At 38.1% G+C, this 18,985-nt stretch overlaps 1 protein-coding gene and 1 non-coding gene across 2 annotated transcripts in view; both read left to right on the forward strand.

Annotated features, from left to right (window-relative positions):
• Positions 1–18,985, forward strand: part of MEGF6 (multiple EGF like domains 6) — a 784,368-nt gene that overhangs the window by 173,867 nt on the left and 591,516 nt on the right. The window lies entirely within an intron of this gene.
• On the forward strand, positions 9,520–9,626 carry LOC123243325. Its single transcript, XR_006505873.1, has one exon. It is a non-coding gene; the product is annotated as a U6 spliceosomal RNA (small nuclear RNA).

Genomic DNA, 18,985 nt, shown 5'->3' on the forward strand with positions numbered 1-18,985 from the left:
ATATATATATATTTATATAAGAAATAAATACAATATATTTACTTATATATTATATATAAATATAATTTATAGTTAAAATGATTCTAAATTAATAAGCATTTATTTTTCATATGGAAAAGATAAAAGAAAAAACCATGACAACAAATATGGTTAGTCAAGCAAAGCAAATTTGCATGTTGCCCATGTCTAAGAATGTTGCCTATGTCTAATTTTATACTCTGAGTCTGCCGCGTCACTAGCAGGAGGCTGGTATTAGGTAAGAGGCTTTGTCTTTGATCTTCTGGAATCACCACTGCTCAACACATTGAAGTGCCATTGATTATATACTCTTATTTACATGTAAACAGAACATTTAACAACATTTTATTTACATTGATTAAGAGTGATTGAAATTAGACTATATTGTGATTAAAATGTCATTAAAATGAGTTTTTTTTTTTAATTTTATAGGACAATAGGATCTTGGGTACCTTGGAGGTCATTGAGTATAATCCATTCATTACACAAATGAGGAAACTAAACATAGATGTTAAGTGACTTGTTCAAAGTCTTACAGTTAGGAAGCAGTACATACATACCAATATTCTGTTACCTTATATGATAAAAATCATATACTGCTGCATTCAGAATAAATAACTCCTTTGGACTTTCTCGCTGTCATTTCCTTATACTGCCTAGAGGAAATTGAGACACTGCCTTGTCATAGGATAGAATGACATATCAATCACACTGATGTACTTGCCTTCAGGATTAAATGATATAATGAAGATAGTCCAGAAAGGATGGGAAGAATTCAAATCTGAGCAACCAGTAGGCAATTTTCAGGCACCCCAGGATACTTCATTGTGAGGTATGAGGCCAAGCAGTGGGGGTATTGGTTTGGAGGTCAGGGTTGTTTCCATATTTTTTCAGAGGCCACTGACCTTGCTTCCTACACTTTTTATGATCTCACTAGAGATAAAAGGTTCATACAAGGACAAGATCAGCTAGTCTAAGTGACTTTTTTTAGTGGAGATTGGTCAGTCCTTCAATGATCCCTGGTCCTGTATTGCATACACCTATGTGACCAGCATATTAGGCCTTTGTCTAGTGCATTCAGTAATGCCTAGAAAATGGGATGGGTGGGTTTCTTCCTCTCTTCTACCCCAACAACCAAATGGGCACATAAATCACTGGATTGTGTTAACACAAAATAACCAAGTCAGTCCATATAGTGTGTGAGAGAGAGAATTGAAGATAAACGCTAGTTACAGAACAAGATGGGCATATACATAAAAGGCTCTGGAAACCAGCTGTTGCCATAAGATAGGATGCTGGAGAAAGAACAAATAGGCCATCCATCATTCCAATCAGGGATTCACTGATTACTTGTTCACCCAGAATGGATAGCAGCCAATAAGTCTGTCTGCCATTTAAGGACATGGGTTAACTCTTAGCTCACCTGAGATGATCGCCAAATTTTTTGGCATACTTCATAAACCACTCCAAGATAACAACAAAAAATGTTTATGATGCTGTTTTCAGAATAACATCTTTGGACTTCCTTGCTGACATTTACTCACACCGTATACAGGAATTTGGGATACTGGTTTATCACACAAGATAGAATGGTGTGATAATCATATTAATATATGTATAATTATATACATAATAAATTTCAGATGGGGATATATATATATACATATATATATATGTACATACATGTGTAATTTTTCCCTCTTTCCAAGCTCATGGACTTTCTGAGATTCATCCAAGGACCTCCATAGAGTTTATGGACTCCCTGATTGATTGAAACCCCCATAATTTTATAGCTGAATAGATGATAGAAAGAGAAGCCTAGTGACTTGCCTTGGCTCACACTGCCCATAAGTATAAACACTTCCCTCTTTTCCCATTCTACTCCCTTCAGAGGATGTAGGTACCTTTAGGGCAGGCTCTTTTTCACAATGGTATTCATATCCCTCAAACATTTGTATGCTACCTTCTTCAAGAAACCTTCATTGATCCCCTATAATGCTAGCTAGTACTATCCTTCCCTCAGTAAATTATCTCCACTTTATTCTGTAATCATCTTGATGATATATCTTTGCTGGTGTGTTTTATTCCCATTTAGTCTGTGAATTCCTTGAGAGCATGGCCTATCTTTTGCCTTTCTCTGTCTCCAGTGCTTAGCCCAGTAAATGGCACAGAGTAGATGTTTAATGAATGTTTATGGATTGATTGACCCAAGCATCTGGCCCAGAGCCTGGCATAAAGCTAGAGTTATATGAGTATTTATCGAATTAAATTGAATTGAATAGTAAGTGGCAGACCCAGAAGATTATTTTAATAGGTTCAAATTCTTTTTGTAGGAATCTAGGAAATACCAGTTTTGATGGCACCACTCAGTGGTTGCTGGCTATTCCAAAGGATTTCCAGGAAACTTTCTAGTCCATGGTTTGTGTCCTTTTTCCTTATGCAAGGTCCAAGGATTATCTATTTAGAATAGAAAGGGACCTCAGAAACCAGTAGCCCCAATTTTTTCTAGATGAGAAAGAGGAGGCCTTTGAAGGTTAAGTGATTTGATCTAGGTAATGTAGGGAGTGAGCAGTGGTTGGAGAATTTGACTGTAGGCTATCTGACTTTAGAGGCATTTCTCTTCCCCATTACTGTTTCCTATGCTCTTTCAGGTTTCCCCAAGCATGTATGTATTGAATTGCTTTCTTAGTAATGCAGATAGAGAAAGCATGAAATTAATAATAAGATACAGGGACGATCTGTGCTTTTGTTGACATGTGGGGTCGCTTACACCACTGTGTCCACCATCTCTACCATCTTCCACCATCTCCAGCTTCATATATAAATTCTCTAAGACATGACAGAGTTCTGTGATTTGTACTGGATCACATAGCTAGTCAGTGTCAGAGGCAAGGATTGAACATATGTCTTCCTGACATATCGCTCTAGCCATTATATCTCCTTGCTAACAATGAACTAATAACAATAACAAAGTCAATAATGATGAAAGTGGCATAATTTTTCACATTAATGCTCATGATTATTTTATAGTCCTTTGAGATACTTTTCATTTTGGATATGACCTTTGGCTTCATTACTTAGGGAACTCCTGATATGGAAAGTCTGGGGACAGAACTCTATGTACTAGATATAACTTTTATATCATCTTAGAGAGTTGTCTGGGGCCAATGACAAGTTAAATGACTTGCCCAGCATCACAAAACTAATATGAGTCAGAGATGGGACTTGAATTCAGGTCTTCTTGGCTCAAAGGCCAACTCTCAATCAAACCTGACAGAGTTAAATATTATAATCCTCATTTTACAGATGAAGAAACTGAGGTACATAAAGTTCAAATGACCTGCCTCTTGTCACACAACTTTAAAGTGCATGTGTAGGATTTGAATCTATATCTCTCCCAATCTCCATTCCACTGTTTTTTTCTAAGTAATTGCTTTGTTAGCTTGGAGGAATCTGTTGTTTATAAATCATTAGAGTGATGAAATTTAAGTGTATTTTGCAAAGGAATGATTGTAGATGGTTGTTTAGGATTGGTGGAAATACATCAAATGGCTTTTTGCCCATTGGAAAAGTTAGAACAATTTGTGTTTGCTAACTTGATGGTGGGTTGAAGGAAATGTGTGTTCTTCCTAGAAAGAAATGAGCTGCATCGGGGTCCATATGCGCTTCTTTGCATGAGGATAATTGCTCAAACCAATGACCAAATATTTGCATTATATAGCAACAGTTTCCACTGAGTCTTCTCTGACTTTTTTTTTAAGTAAATGTTTAGACATGTGTTTCTTTCATTGGGGAATTTTATAAACCATGATACCCCCCTTTCCCTTTTCTTGCATTCCTTTCTCAAAGTTCATCTAAGAAGAAATAATGAGTTCTACCTAACAAAGCAGCAAGTCATAACTTTTACTGGGCTTCAGTTTCCTTACCTGTAAAACTGGAAAGTTAGTAGATATTTGGCTGCATGACTTCAAAGGTCCATTCCACTCTGAATCTAGTTGGAATGGACCTAAGAGATTATCCTGTTCAAATCCTCCATCTTGCAATTGAGGAAACTGAGGAAACTACCTGGGTCCAAGTCACATAGTGAGTGAATGGCAGAATTTGGATCTGAATATTGACCCTTTGCCTTAACTCCACTGTATTTTCTACTTTAATCCTTTGAACAGTTGAAGATTCTACCAAATGACTAATTGCTTTCTCCCAGACTGGGTGATAATATTTTAAGCCTTTGTTTGCAGTTGTGCTAGAATTGCCTTAATTAACAATTTTAAATAGTTATCCCCTTAGAGAATGAGAAATGGGAAGGAGATGTCTAAAGTCCTGAGAAAAAAGATTATAAGTGAAGATCTGAATTCTAATCTATTACCTTTGACCACTGGGGAGAAACAATTTAATTCCTTTATTTCCATTTCTCAATTAGTAAAATGGAATGACCAGCCTTGAAAAAAAGAAATTTTAATTCATGGAGATGCACTGAAGCTATTTGAACACAATGAACAAGTTTAGCTCTTTGCACCAGTTTCTTGGACTTTTCTTTCTATCTTATTTCAAACCCCCACCCCGCCCCTTTTCAGTAGACTAAGAAGACAAATAATCTGTAGAGTATACATTTAAGGGTTACATGTGGATACACAGCATTGGTACTAGAAATAATTTTATATTTGGAACCAGAAACCCTGGGTTTCTTTGTTTACTCTGTAACTTTATGCAAGTCATTTTGCTTTTGTTAATTTCAATTTCTTTTTTCTTTAAAAGGAGAGTAATTTTTTCCCATCTAGAGAAAGGGTGGCATAATGAATAGGGAGCCAGGTTGGAACTTTGGAAGACCAAGGAAGGAAGGAAGGAAGGAAGGAAGGAAGGAAGGAAAGAGGAAACAAAAGAAAAGAAAGGAAGGATGGAAGAAAGGAAGGGCTCAGGGATGGAAGAGAGAAACAGAGGGAGCAAGGAGGAAAGGAGAGAAGGGAGGGAGGAATGAAGAGAGAAATGGAAGAAAGAGAAAAGGAGAAAAGGAAGAAAAGGAAGAAGGAATAAATTTAGAAGAAAAAAGTGGGAAGGAAGGGGAAGGAGGGAAAAAGGAAGGAAGGATGTAGGATGACAACAATAATAAATAATTGTACTTCCCAGATTGGTTGTTGTGAGCTATCCACTGCTAGTTTGTTATTATCATCATTAAACACCCTAGGATTTCCAAGAAAATAAAATACAGGGAGAAGTATAAATGGTTGATCCTCACTGATGCTTGCTGTCTAATTTCTAGGAGGTTGAATGGGATTGATTTTAGTCTTTGGGTGTATGAGGCAATTGTCATTTTCATGTATGAAGCAACTAAATGTATATGAATGTGGAAATATTTACTTTGGATTCCTTCTGAGGATACTTTCAGGTTTCTCAATTTGCTTCCATTGACAAAGAATGGGGAGGGGAGGGAAGTGATGTCTTTGTACTAGATTAATCTCCCAAATATTATCACTGTCATGTTGTTTCTTTGCTCCCAAACCCTTAACAATTTCTCACTGTCTACAGCAAAATATGCCTTGATTCCTTTTCTTGGTATTCAAGGATTCCCTGATCAGTCTGTCTTCTGCCATGTTGGTGACAACTGCTCCCTCTATATACTCCTAGGACTAGTCCAATGAAAAAGTACAAGTACTTCTTTTATTATATATACTATGCTAATGATATCAAATATAAATATTAATGCTCTTATATGATCATTGATTTAGAGCAAGAAGGAACCTTAGAAGCCATCACATTTAATCTTCTCATTTACTGATGACAAAACTAAAGGTCAATGAAAGGAAGAAGTATAACTAATTCAAGGTTCACACCAGCAACTTAGTGTTTGTATCCAGGACTTTCTTGACTGTAATGCCCTAACTAATGCTTTATTCACTAAGCTTTGACTCATCACTACCACAGGAGGACATATTTTCCAGCAAAATGAAAACATACTTAGGCTGGAAGGTATTCCTTGCATCAGTCTGAGCTCTAGGGAAAAGGAGTATTTGCCTGGGGAATTTGTTATGCCCACAATGAAGTCTGGTGGTATTTTTTATATATTTCTGAGAGTCTGTGTTCATCTTTCTGGAAGGATTCATTATACCATTCAAATGGGAAAAATATAACTTTACCTATGTACAGTTTAGTCATTTTCATTCTGAATGCTTTGAAATCCCAATTTCATTTTAAAAAGACAATTAGCATTCCTGGCTTCTGTGTTATTGGTGAAGTTATTCTTTGTGATTTTCCTGAAGTAAGGGATGACTAAGGGCATAATTCCCAGGAACCACTTCAAACTCAGATCCCTGTGGGGATGGGTGCAGACATGTGCCCCTGCACAGACACACATATATGCAAATTTATCTCTTACCTTGGGAATTAACAAGGTCTCATTCTGAGGGATTCCTTCTGAGAAAACAGAACTTCACCTTCATTTCTAAATTGATTCAAAGATGGATGTAATGTGACTGAGAGAATTCTCAGCTCAACTATTAGTATAGTGTATTCTTATGGAGGAGAGAGGTAGAAGAAAATACCTCTGGGATGTATTTATCATCAATTTGAGGAAAGACCTAAAATTGCAAGGAGAGTTGCTGGCAAATGTATTTCTTTGCTAATATACCAAAAAATAATCTTAACACTTTATGACTTTTGGATTTTCTCCATCTAGATATGTTGCTAACCTGGTTATGATCTACATCCCCTGTAGAAGTTATCTCATGAATCGTGTCGAAAGCTGATGAAAATTGGGGAAAAAAATCAGACCTCTTCAGATCTTAATTTATTTCATTCAGTGTGGAGCAAATCTATCTTAGCTGCTGAGAAAAGGATCCTTTTAGTTTTTTATCATTTATAAAGCCAACCTCCAATAACGTGTTCTCTTCATGCCTTGTCATGGAAGTAGAGCTGACCCTAAAGTGGCTCCTCTAAGGCTGTGTCAAAGAAATTCTTGTCTAGGTTGGTCCTTCCAAGCAGAAAAAAGCATTACATCTAAGGATCACTATGAGCTTTGTTTGGACATCCAAGAAAGAACCTACTTAAGATTGAAGAAACTCATCACCAGAAGGCCAACAGGTGATCAATCTTTTTTCTGCTCATGGAAATTCAGAAAATTGATCAATTAGGGCATGTAAGGCTTGAGATATGATTTGGAATAGTGAAGAAATCGTGGTTCTTTAAAGGAAGTACAATGTCAAAGGAGCTGTTTTGATTCTTCCTTTCCTTATCTTGTTCCAGATTTAAATATTTTTTCCAATGACTTCCTATTATTTATGAAATAAAACACAACATTGTCTTCCTGGTATTCAAAATGTCCCACAAAAAGCCTTCCTAAGCATATTTCCTTCTTTTCTTAACCTAGTCTCCTATCCATTATCCCCAATTCTCATTCAAACCACTGCTTACTTTATGCACCATATCAGTCACAAGCATTTATTAGACCCCTAAGTTGAGGTGGAGAAGTATTAGGGTTGTGTAAGGAGGAGGAGGGCTGATCTGAGCCAGATCTTTTTGATCTATCATGATGGTAGGAATGAGAAAGGAGAGCTCACCCAATGGAGACCATTGATGCAAATTTGCTGGACTGCTAGCAGCATTCAATTATACATAGCTACAGAAGTCTACTCTCTAGTTCCTTTTTTTCCTTTAAGCATTGACATAAACCAAATCTGCTTAAGGGGAGATTGGTATTATTTGCATATTCAGATGGTGCTCCTAGAATACTCCTTACAATCTTTCTGCCTTTTTCTGTTACTAACATGGACATTTTACCTTGAATAGATCAGCACTATTTTGAGTCTTCTACATTTATTTACTGTTGAGCTTCCCCAATGAGAACATGAATTAAAATGAGATGAATCTCACGGCATAGCATTTTTACAGACATAACCTCCAAGTTCAGAAACTTTCTCTTCTTATATTTCTAGATATTGGGGTCCTCCCCAGCCCTACTTGATGGGGCCCTGGCCTTATCACTATCCATGTTTCTGGGCTTTGCAAAGACAAATCTCTACTCATTGGAAAGGCCCATCTTATTTAAAATATGTTGTACCACTTACTGATTTTTTGGGTACAGTCTAGATCCTTTTAAAAACTAGGTTTAGATTGCACAGCACTTAATCTTAGGGATGCCTGTGCTCAGTTGTTTTCCCAGCTTATCTACCAGCTGTCAGGTTAGTGTTTTTGTTTAGATACTATTTCTTTTATAAAAAAGATTTTTCCTTTAAAATTTTTCTTTTGTAAAAATTCATTTTTTTATGAAAATATTTTATGAATGTTTTTCATTTTTACATCACCTTCATTTCCAATCTATCCCCCATCTCTTACTCCTCCTCTAACACAGCAGACGGCTTTCCTTTATAATAGAGAATAAAAAGGATGAGGAAAAAATATATTCAGCAAAACTAATCAATGCTTTCCTTTTCTTATCAAAATATGCAATGTTCCATACCCTCAGTTCCCCACCATTTCTAAGAAGGAAAGGAGATCCATCCTATTTTTTTTAGGGACAAGCTTATTTGTTATAATTACAATGTTGTCCATGTGTAGATTTTTTTCCTGGTTCTGATCATCTGATTTTTTTTAAACCCTTAACTTCTGTGTATTGGCTCCTAGGTGGAAGAGTGGTAAGGGTGGGCAGTGGGGGTCAAGTGACTTGCCCAGGGTCACACAGCTGGGAAGTGTCTGAGGCCGGATTTGAACCCAGGACCTCCGGTCTCTAGGCCTGACTCTCAATCCACTGAGATACCCAGCTGCCCCCATGATTTTGCATTGCTTCTTATAAACTTTTTCATTCCTCCCTGGATTTTTCAGCCCCATTGTCTCTTATGGAGCAATAATATATTCCTGTACTTCAATTCATGTGACTGTTCCCTTATTGATGGTTACCTACTTTGTTTCAAGTTCTTTAATATTGAAAAAGATCCAGCTAGGGGTATTCTCATTCATTTGGCAATTTTCTTTCTGTGTTTTCCTCCTATACTTGGGATGCTCTTTCATTGTGATGGGCAATGCTGCTACCCAAACTGAACTCCAGCTTCCTAGTGCCCCATGTTACCTCCTATGGCTTTCTGTATTTAAAGTGCTGGGGCTTTCTAGCTTTTACTACGCCTAGAGGTGACTCAGTTTGCAAACTGACATAATGGGAATTGAAACATTTGCTTTAGTAATAACTTTTGCTTATCTGTCAAAGGAAATTCTAAATTGCTCTACCAGCTTGCAAATGAGAGTTTTGAATTTTCCCTTCAGCAGCTGGATGTATCAGTTAGACTTTTGGAAAGGGGGCAGAAAGGGAACAAGAGAGAGAAAAATAATTTCTTCCACACCCCCCTCAAGAAAGTTTTCTTTAAACATCTGTTTTTCTTATAAGGGATATAATTTCTATTTCGACATACCCTACAGGACTTCTTATTCCTCTTATTAAAAGGAACTAGGTTTCAGAGATGGAAGAGGACTTTCCTAAGTGGAAATGGGAGTATATGGTAAAGAGTAAAAGAGATTTTTGTGCTTGCTTTGGCAGCGCATATACTAAAATTGGGACAATACAGAGAAGATTAGCATGGCCCCTGTGCAAAGATGACATGCAAATTCATGAAGCATTCCATATTTTTGAGATAGAGAGAGAGAAAGAGAGAGAGAGAGAGAGAGAGAGAGAGAGAGAGAGAGAGAGAGAGATTTTTCCATAGGCTTACAATGGGGGTGGTTAGGTGACTCAGTGGATTAAGAGACATGCCTAGAAACTGGAGGTCCTGGGTTCATATTTGACCTTATATACTTCTTAGCTGTGTGACCCTAGGCAAGTCACTTAACCCCCATTGCCTAGTCCTTACCTCTCTTCTGCCTTGGAACCAAAACATAGTATTTATTCTAAGATGGAAGGTAAGGGTTTATTTGTGTTTTTTTTTCCCAAAAAATAAATACTAGACATCTGTTTCCTCAAAATGTCAGCTCAGCTCATCATCAGACTAAGAGGAATATTGTTCTTCAATTTCTCCTTTAGTTTTTAATCTAGGGCGTTTTCATTTTATTGAATAAAATTTTCTGTTTATTTCTTCATTCATTCTTTTTTGGGTTTATTTTGCTTTGAGTTGCATTTTCATAAACATAGAGCAATTAGCTTACAGAAGTGTTAGAAGAAACGGGAGAAATACCACCAGTTTCCACTACTTTATAGAGAAGGCTTGAATTTTTTTTAACTCTGAGTGAGGGAGGGTGGAGATTGGCCAGGATTTCAAAGACTAAGCTCAGTGGCTTTTTTTTCTTTTTAAAACCTTTCCCTTCTCTCTTAAAACAGATGCTAAGTATCAGTTGCAAGGCAGAGTAGTGGTAAAGGCTAGGCAATTGAGGTTAAGTGACTGGCCCAGGGTCACACAGCTGGGAAGTGTCTGAAGCTAGATTTGAACCCCAAATCTCCAGATCTCAGACCTGGCTCTCAATCCACTGAGCCACCTGGCTGCCCCTTCAAATCACTTTCATGTAGCAAAAAAGAGAAAGAGGGAAGGAAATAAGCATTTATTAAGTGCCTACTATCTATCTGGCAAAGTACTTTTGAATAGCCACTCATTTTCTTCTTAAAACAACCCTTCAAGATAGGTATTGGCATCATCTCCATTTTATATTTGAAGTAACAGAGACAAACAGAAGTTAATTGACTTGCAGATTAATTGTAGTTAATTCATTTACAGAGAAGTAACTGAAGCAAAGAGGGATTGAGTGACTTGTTCAGGGTCACAGAACTAGTTTCTGAGGCCAGATTTAAACCCAGGACCTCCTCTCTCCAAACCTGGCTGTCAAACTACTGAGCCACCAAACATCCTCTTTTAGAATTTTCAATGAAGGTTAGTTGTCTGAGCCTCAGAGATATTTACGGGAGATCAAAGAATTTAGGGCACTGATACATAGAGGTGATGAAGTAATAGTTATTGGTAGGGCCATTGATTGGATGTTTTCCGTATTTCTGGGATTTTCATACTTTGTTCTTTGATTACATGACCTTGGGCTTGGGTAGATTTTGACTCAGAGAAGGTCATCTCAGTAATCAGGTCCAGGACATACACTTTCGATTATACATTCAGCTCTACTTGTCCGCCATGCTATTCAGTGGCAGAGGGGTCTCTGGGTTGGAGCTGCTTAAGTCATTGAACCTCTTGGTGGCTCTCTCAGAGCTGACTTCCACTCATTCCTTGATCTACTCCTTGGTAGGGATGGAGCTTGTCTGTCTAGGGATGAATTATCCAGTCTAATCAAGGGTTTACAGCTGCCATCTTCCTTAGGCAAATTCTCCACCCTTCACTCAACTCCTACTGTTTCTATTAAGGTTTTTACCTAGACCTGCTTTACTGTCTTGTTTCTATGTGAATAATAGCATTGCCTCTTAATGCCACTTCATTCAGGATCACATGTTTGCCATCCCATGGAAACATTCTTCAATTCCTGCAACAACACAACTTCCTCCATCCTTTAAAGTTTGGATATTCATTTTTCTTCAATCACTCCTAGCAAGGGACTTCCATGGATTTTGCCTGGAGGTTTCCATTCATGGAAAACTTCCAAAGTTAATCACTGCTGAGACTGGGAAGAACTTGGATAGCTCTATAATGGGTAGAACTGGAAAAGCCCCGACTCCCTTATTTTGCCTTCATTGTCCCTTTGGCCAGGGAAATGGACTTGCCAAAGGTCACATAGGTAGTATCAGAAGTGGGGTTTGAAGCTACAGCTTTTAACTCCAGAGGCAGTGAGTGCTCTTTTGTTCAAGTAAGGTGACATCCAATAACAGTGCTGCTGCTAGGCTATGCCAGCTGCGTTCTAGGATATATGGTATATGGACATTTCACTTCTTTCTCTGGTCCTGTAGTAATAAGCAGAGTCTAGGGGAGTTGCCCCAATGGCAAAAATTGACTAGCTATTTCTTTACCTGAAAGGAAGTTTAAGGAAGAAGATCTTGGTAGTAGCAAGTAGAATAGCATTTGCTTAATCTCATATACCATGTTGAAAAGGGATTACTTTTTTCACTTTTTTTATCTTTGAAAATTTTATTTAATTAATAAATTTAGGAGATTTTTCCATGGTTACAAGATTCATGTTCTTTCCCTCCCCTCTTCCCACCCTCCCCTCCCATAGCCAATGCACAATTCCACTGGGTTTTACATATAACATTGATCGAGACCTATTTCCATACTATTGATATTTGCACTAGGGTGATCATTTAGCGTCTACATCCCCAATCATTTCCCCATGGACCTATGTGATAAAGCAGTTGTTTTTCTTCTGTGTTTCTCCTCCCACAGTTCTTCCTCTGAATGTGGATAGCGTTCTTTCTTATAAGCCTCTCTGAGACGTCCTGGATCATTGCATTGCTGCTAGTAGAGAAGTCCCGTACATTGGATCATACCATAGTATATCAGCCTCTGTGTATATGGTTTTCCTGGTTCTGCTCCTTTCACTCTGCATCAGTTCCTGGAGGTTGTTCCATTCACTTTTTTTTAACCCTTTACCTTCCATCTTAAAATCAATACTGTGTATTGGTTCTAAGGCAGAAGAATGGTCAGAATAAGGCAATGGGGGTTAAATGACTTGCTCAGGATTATACAGCTAGGAAGTGTCTGAGGCCAGATTTGAACCGAGAACCTCCCATCTCTGAATCTGGCTTTCAATTCACTGAGCCACCCAGCTGCCCCCTCACTTTTTTACTTAAAAATGGTAGCCTCTACTATTAATGCTCTCCATTTGCCATCCCTCCATGAAGAAGAAATCTGGGAATACTAACCAATCAAATTAAGCTTAGAGAAAATGCCAATGGCTGAATAAAGTAACATATAAAATTTTTTTTTATTAAGTCATTGCTATGTGTCAAGTACCGTGTTAGGCACTGGAAGTATAAAAAAGGTAAATTGAGCAATTCTTTCCCTCAGAGAGTTCACTCTAAAATTGAGGCAGGGGAGGCAACATAAAAAGAAGTTCAAGTCTAGGGCAAATCAAAAGGCTTAAGATCATGAGGATTCAGCAGTAAGGCCAATTGCAAGGCAGAGGAATCCTTATCTTATGGAATTAAGGGGGATGCCAAGGACAGGTGTATGGAGGCCATCAAGGAAGGACAGATGGTAAGCCATGGTGGCATTTCATCTCACAGGGAGGAGCAGAGTTAGTGACAACCATCTTGTCCAAGGAGTCAGGCAGCACATAAAGGTTCTGGGATGTGTGGGCCCAGGGAAATGGATAATGGGGAAAAGTAAGGAGATGAGTGTCCCTAGTAATGGTGAAGCTTCTTGCCTAAGCCCCCATTCTGGATGGAAGGAAGACAGATTTTTTTAGTCCAGGGAAAGAAAGTGGGCAAAGTGGAAGGGGATAATTAATGAACATGTGACAATCAAAGATCTTACTTATGAAAATAACAATGAAAACATGAATATTTTCTAGGAAATATGGTGAAAGGATTCATCTTTAAAGGCTACTGCCTTCCGTGGTGTTGTGTTCAGTCCCTGAAAATAGATCCAATCATACAGTGAGCAGCCAATAAGTAAGTGGATGTTCAAGGTGTGGAAAAGGAGACAGAATGTACTTGTGGATTTATTAGCCTGCTCGTGTAAATGGAATCCACATTGGGAAAGAAGGTTTATGAGGATGAGATCTTTTGATGGAAAGCCTTCCCTTAAATTTTATGCTGCCTTTTAAAAAAAGATATAAAACTTAAAGACAGAATCACTTTCTAGGCTAAGGACACAGGTTTTATTGAAAAATCCACATTTTCCCTTTGCACTCGAGTTCACTTTGTGAGGAGAGACATTGCTCTGGTTAGATCGGAGCTTTTCAAGTATATTGACTCTTCAAAGAGGCAGCTGGCTTGTTCGACTTTGGAGTAGCTTTTCTCCTTCACTCTCTGTATTTAGTTCAATAGGCTTTCCTTCCTGTAGCATCAGCCTGAAAATGGCTGTCAACGAGGGTGATGAAGCAGTTCTTGCCACCGATAAAATATGAATGATTTCACAATGTGAGTGGGAAAAAAACAGAGGGAAATAGGCTCGCTGGGGAGTTGAGATGATCAACCTTTCCTCCACAATGAAGCAAATCTTTTTTTGCTATTGTCCAGTCATTTTCAAACATGTCCAACTCTTCGTTACCCTGTTTGAGGTTTTTTTGACAGACATACTCGACTAGTGTGATATTTCCTTCTCCAGCTCATTTTAAAGATGAGAAAACGGAGGCAAGAAAACTGATGTGACTTGTGCAGTTAGGAAACTAGTGTCTGAGGCTGGATTTGAACTGAGTTCTTTTGGACTCCAAGCCCAGCACTCAATTCACTGTACTAATTAACTGCCCGATCCAAGTACTACATAGTAATTGTATGTCAGGGCAAGGAAACAATGCCTATTTCCAGTATAGATGCTTGTTAGCTATTGTGAGACCAAGGCAATAATTTTAGGTACCCTGTAAAAGGACAATGGTAGACTTTCACCTATACTGATGATGATTAAACTAGAACCCTGTTTTGCCAAGGTAGAATATGTAAGAGAAACACTGGAATCAACAGATTGGGTCTGGGCTAAAGATTCAGTTTACCTCTTTATTCATTGTAATATTACAGACCTGCCCCTTTCTTGGCTTTGGTGTGAATTGTTTCATAGGGTGTTGGTTTGGTCGATATTCATCCTGTGAATATATGAGTATGGTGGAGAATGGAGAAGCCCATCTAGTCTTTTCTGATTTTGGGTTTTGGGGAGTAAATCAGGAATACTACTTAAATTAAATTGGTTACATTCATTATGCAAACATGCTACAATCATTCTGGATTCTCATGTTGGATGAGACTGTAAACTAATAGCTAATAATCATAGAAACTTGTATTCATACAGTGCTTTATGGTTTGCCAAATTCTTTGCATGTCTTATTTTATCATGACAACAACCCTTGGAGTTGGTGCTGTTATTGTTCCCATTTTCTAGTTGAGGGAACTAAGACTGAGAGAAGTTAAGTGACTTGCTCAGGGTCAACATTAATAAGTGTCTGTAGGACGATTTGATTTTCCTAATTCCAAGTCCTGCACTCTAACCACTGCATTATCTATCCTGCTCCTTGCATACACACAGTGGCTGTGTGCTTGTGAGAAAGTCAGACATGGGCGCAGGGCAGCAGGGACAGTACTCACAATATTCCATAGTGTTACTGAACTAGATTAAAGTGTAATTGGGAAATATTCAGCAAAATAAATAGAAATCCAATACAACAAAGATAATTGGTGGTTTTCCAAGTCAATATGCAGCCTGAAGGAATCCATTTCCATTTGAGTTTGACACCAATGTTCTAGGCAAGTCTCTATGAAGATAAGTAGCAGAGGAGGTAGAGATTGGTAAAGGGTGTTTCTTCATCTGGGAATCAATGAAAACCCAGACTTCTACGCTTATCCATAGCCTTGTCCTCAAGGGTTTCTTTAAGGCATTTCTTTATCTCAAAGTCACAGTAAAAGCAGCAAAATTCTTGGCTTTGATTCCTAATGAAAATAAGTAGACATGACAGATATTCATTTAGTTTATAGGAGAAAACATTGAATTCAATAACTGGATCCATGGGGTGGGATCACAGCTCCAAAATGTATTTGCATGTGACCTTGAGCAACCAGCCTCATCTCTCTGAGCCTCACTCACTGTAGCCACAGTGTTTCTTGGCCAGAGGCTGCCTTCTCACTGTGGCGCACTACCTATATTGTTCCCCTTAGCCTAGAGAACTGGTCCCAAGGGTCAATGGGGTAATCAGCGGTGAGCATGGCATTTTCTGGAGGTTCACCTCCTTCCCTTCCTGACCACTATAATAAAACCAGCCCTGCATAGACTTTTCTAGCCCCTGTCTATTTCTTTTTCTTTCCATTGTACTTCTAGAACCCATCCTTCCCATCTTTGACAAGAACTATCATTCATCCTAAAGAATTTCCTTTCACATTGCTGGTTAAATAAATATTTATGAAGTGTCTTCTATGTGCTGAACTCCTAGGGACAGAAAAGGGGGAAAAGACAACCTCTCCCTTCAAGTAGCTTACAGTTTAATGGGGGAGAAACATGCAAATAAATATTTACAAAGAAAACTGTCTTCAGGATAAATAAGAAATGACTGACCAAAAATAGCACTAGAATTAAGAGGTTTGGGGAAGGCTTCCTGAAGTAGGTAGGGTTTTAGTTGGGAATTAGAGGAAACCAGAAGGGTCAGGAGTTAGAGCAGAGAAAGAAATGCAGTCTAGACATGGGGAATAGTTAAAGAAAATGCCCAGAGCTAAGAGATGGAGTTTCTTATTCTGGAACAGCCAGGAAGTCAGTGTCACTAGATTGAAGTATACATGCTAGGGAGTAAATGTAACTTTGTGCTACACACATTGTTAGCTCACCTTTCTTTGCCAGGTACTATGCTCCTCATTTTGCTCATTTTAACCTAGCTTTTTCTGAGAACAATAATACCTCATGGCCCCTTCTCCCAGGCTGCCTGCTCTTTCCAGACTATTACTTGGGACACTGGACTGGAAGGTTGAGTTGGCAATCTTCTCCCTCTCCAATGGAACCTTCAGTGCCTCCCTTGCTACCATCACTCAGTCAATCACTACTGATTTTCTTCTTTAAAACTCATTCCATATCGTTTGGATCCTTGTGGCCACCAGTTGCACAGATGTCTTGATCACTTGCCCATCTTCCCACCAAATTCAACACCAGTAGCGATCATTTGCCTGACTCATCATCCCTCTCTGTGGATTTCACATAATCTGCTCACTATCTTCTACTTCATCAGCTCCATACCAGTGTGACTCAACTATATCTACTTGCCCCACCTTAACCACTCTCCTGGTTTCCCACAAAACAAACTGAATGGGCCATAGTTGCCAAAATTCCTAGTTGTAGATTGTTGGAATGAAATTTCATTTGTTTTTTGTCACATATGTTTTCTGACATGTCTCTCTTCCTTTCCCCTCCCAGAGAGCCATCCCTTTATACAAAAAATAAAAAGAAGAAAGTACAGTAATTTTTTTAAATATAAAAAGATGATTCTGTATGCCATACTTTATATTCATAGCTTCCTACCTCTATGAAGTAGCATGGTGAGCTACTTTCTCATTTTTCTTATTTGGGACCAAATTTAGTCATTATTATTTTTAGAGCTTGGTTTCTATTATTGTGGTCGATTATTCATTCCATTATATTGCTATAGTCATTATATATATATATATTTTTTTTCTCATTTCTGAATATTAACCTCCACCTTATAATTTCCCTTAAAAAGTAAGCCACTTGAGGACAGATTTTTTTTAATTTCCTGACCTTAGTCTTACCAGAGTGTCTTTAATAGTAGACTCTTACAGGCTTCTCTATAAATCAGTTCATATATTTCCCTTCATTTTTAATAAAATTATTATATTTATTATTTCTTCCAGAATAGTCATGATTCATTCTATGGATATACCACAACTTGTTTAGCTATTGCTCTAACTCAGGCACATTTACTTTGTTTCCAGTTCTTTGCACCCACAAAAAGTGCTGCAATAAATATTTTGGTACATGTTGGGTGTTTTTTTTTGTTATTGCCTTTATTGGGATAATTTCTTAACAGTGGAGTCACTGAACTTTAGGTCTGTTTCTGTTTCATCTATTTTCTAAAAATTTTAATTCCCATTTTCATATTAGGAAACTGAGGTCCAGGGACAGAAGTGATTTACCCAGGCCTGCCCAGATAATAAATTATCATTAACTTAAAATATAAAACTGGGATTCTTCTGACTACAAATTCCACCTCTTTTCACTACCTCTCATCTTATACAGTTGTCTTCTTAGTAGCTGATAGGATGACAAAGTTTAGAGTTAAATTAGACACCAATGAAAGCCAACTAAGAATTCACTGTTCAATGATGCGTATGATTGTTATAGTCAGTTCTCAATGGCCCATTGCATCTCTTAGGAACTGGCCAGCCTATAAAGCCTAACAATCTCTATTTCTTTTTTTGTTGCTATTAGGTGATCTTTGTCTATTATCTAGAACAAAAGTGCTTTATGCCCTTCCTTTTTCAAATTGGGATAAAATATGGCTGTTTTCCCCCAAGTCAGAAATATCGCACTCTCTGAGCTTATTCTCATTTTGATAACACAATGTATTTTGCCAAATCACCTGAATGATCAAGGATTGCTGAGTGAATAATTTTTGAAAATGACATCTCAATATGTTATTCCTTTCAGATGAAAGCAGTAAAAACCTTGGTATGGCCAGTCGACTTTGAGGAGTTAATATAAGTTCAATCCATTTTCATATTTTGATTGCACGTGAATTTAAACTGCCAGGTTTCATCCATCTCTCATAGTAGTTGTATTCCCAAGCATCTGCTGCAATGTTTTCTGGGAGGGTCATGGGAAGGAATTTGAAAAAAAATGCTTTACCCTTCCCTGGGCTTGGGAAGTTTGATCAGTGCCTATTTACTTCAGTGCTTAGATGGTCTTGTTTCAATTCCATTTAACAAGCATCTGTTTATGAACCATGACCTATTATATGTCCAACACTGTGCTAGGTGCTGGCATATAGTTACAAAGGAGTAACTACACTAGCCTCGATAGCACCTGCATTCCCCTCGGTGACTCAAAATGTCCCTTGGTAAATAAATGTGCAACGTATAGAAAGTAAAATTGGAGGTAGCCGATGGCAAAAGGACTAACAACTGAGCGTCTCTTTTAGGAGGTAACACTTGAGCTGAGCCTTGAAAGGAGCCAAAGATCCAAAGAGACAGAGGAAGGTTCATTTAGGGTTGCCTATGAAAAGGCATAGAAAGGAGAGATGAAATGCTAGGTATAGAGACCATCTACTAGGCCAAATGGACTGGAACATGGCCTGTGTGAAGAGAATGCAGGTGAAATCAGGAGAGAGAAAGATAGAGAGAGAAAGACAGAGGGGGAGAGAGAGAGAGAGAGAGAGAGAGAGAGAGAGAGAGAGAGAGAGAGAGAGAGAGAGAGAGAGA

This window comes from Gracilinanus agilis, chromosome 3 (assembly GCF_016433145.1).
Source record: "Gracilinanus agilis isolate LMUSP501 chromosome 3, AgileGrace, whole genome shotgun sequence".
NCBI lineage: Eukaryota > Metazoa > Chordata > Mammalia > Didelphimorphia > Didelphidae > Gracilinanus > Gracilinanus agilis.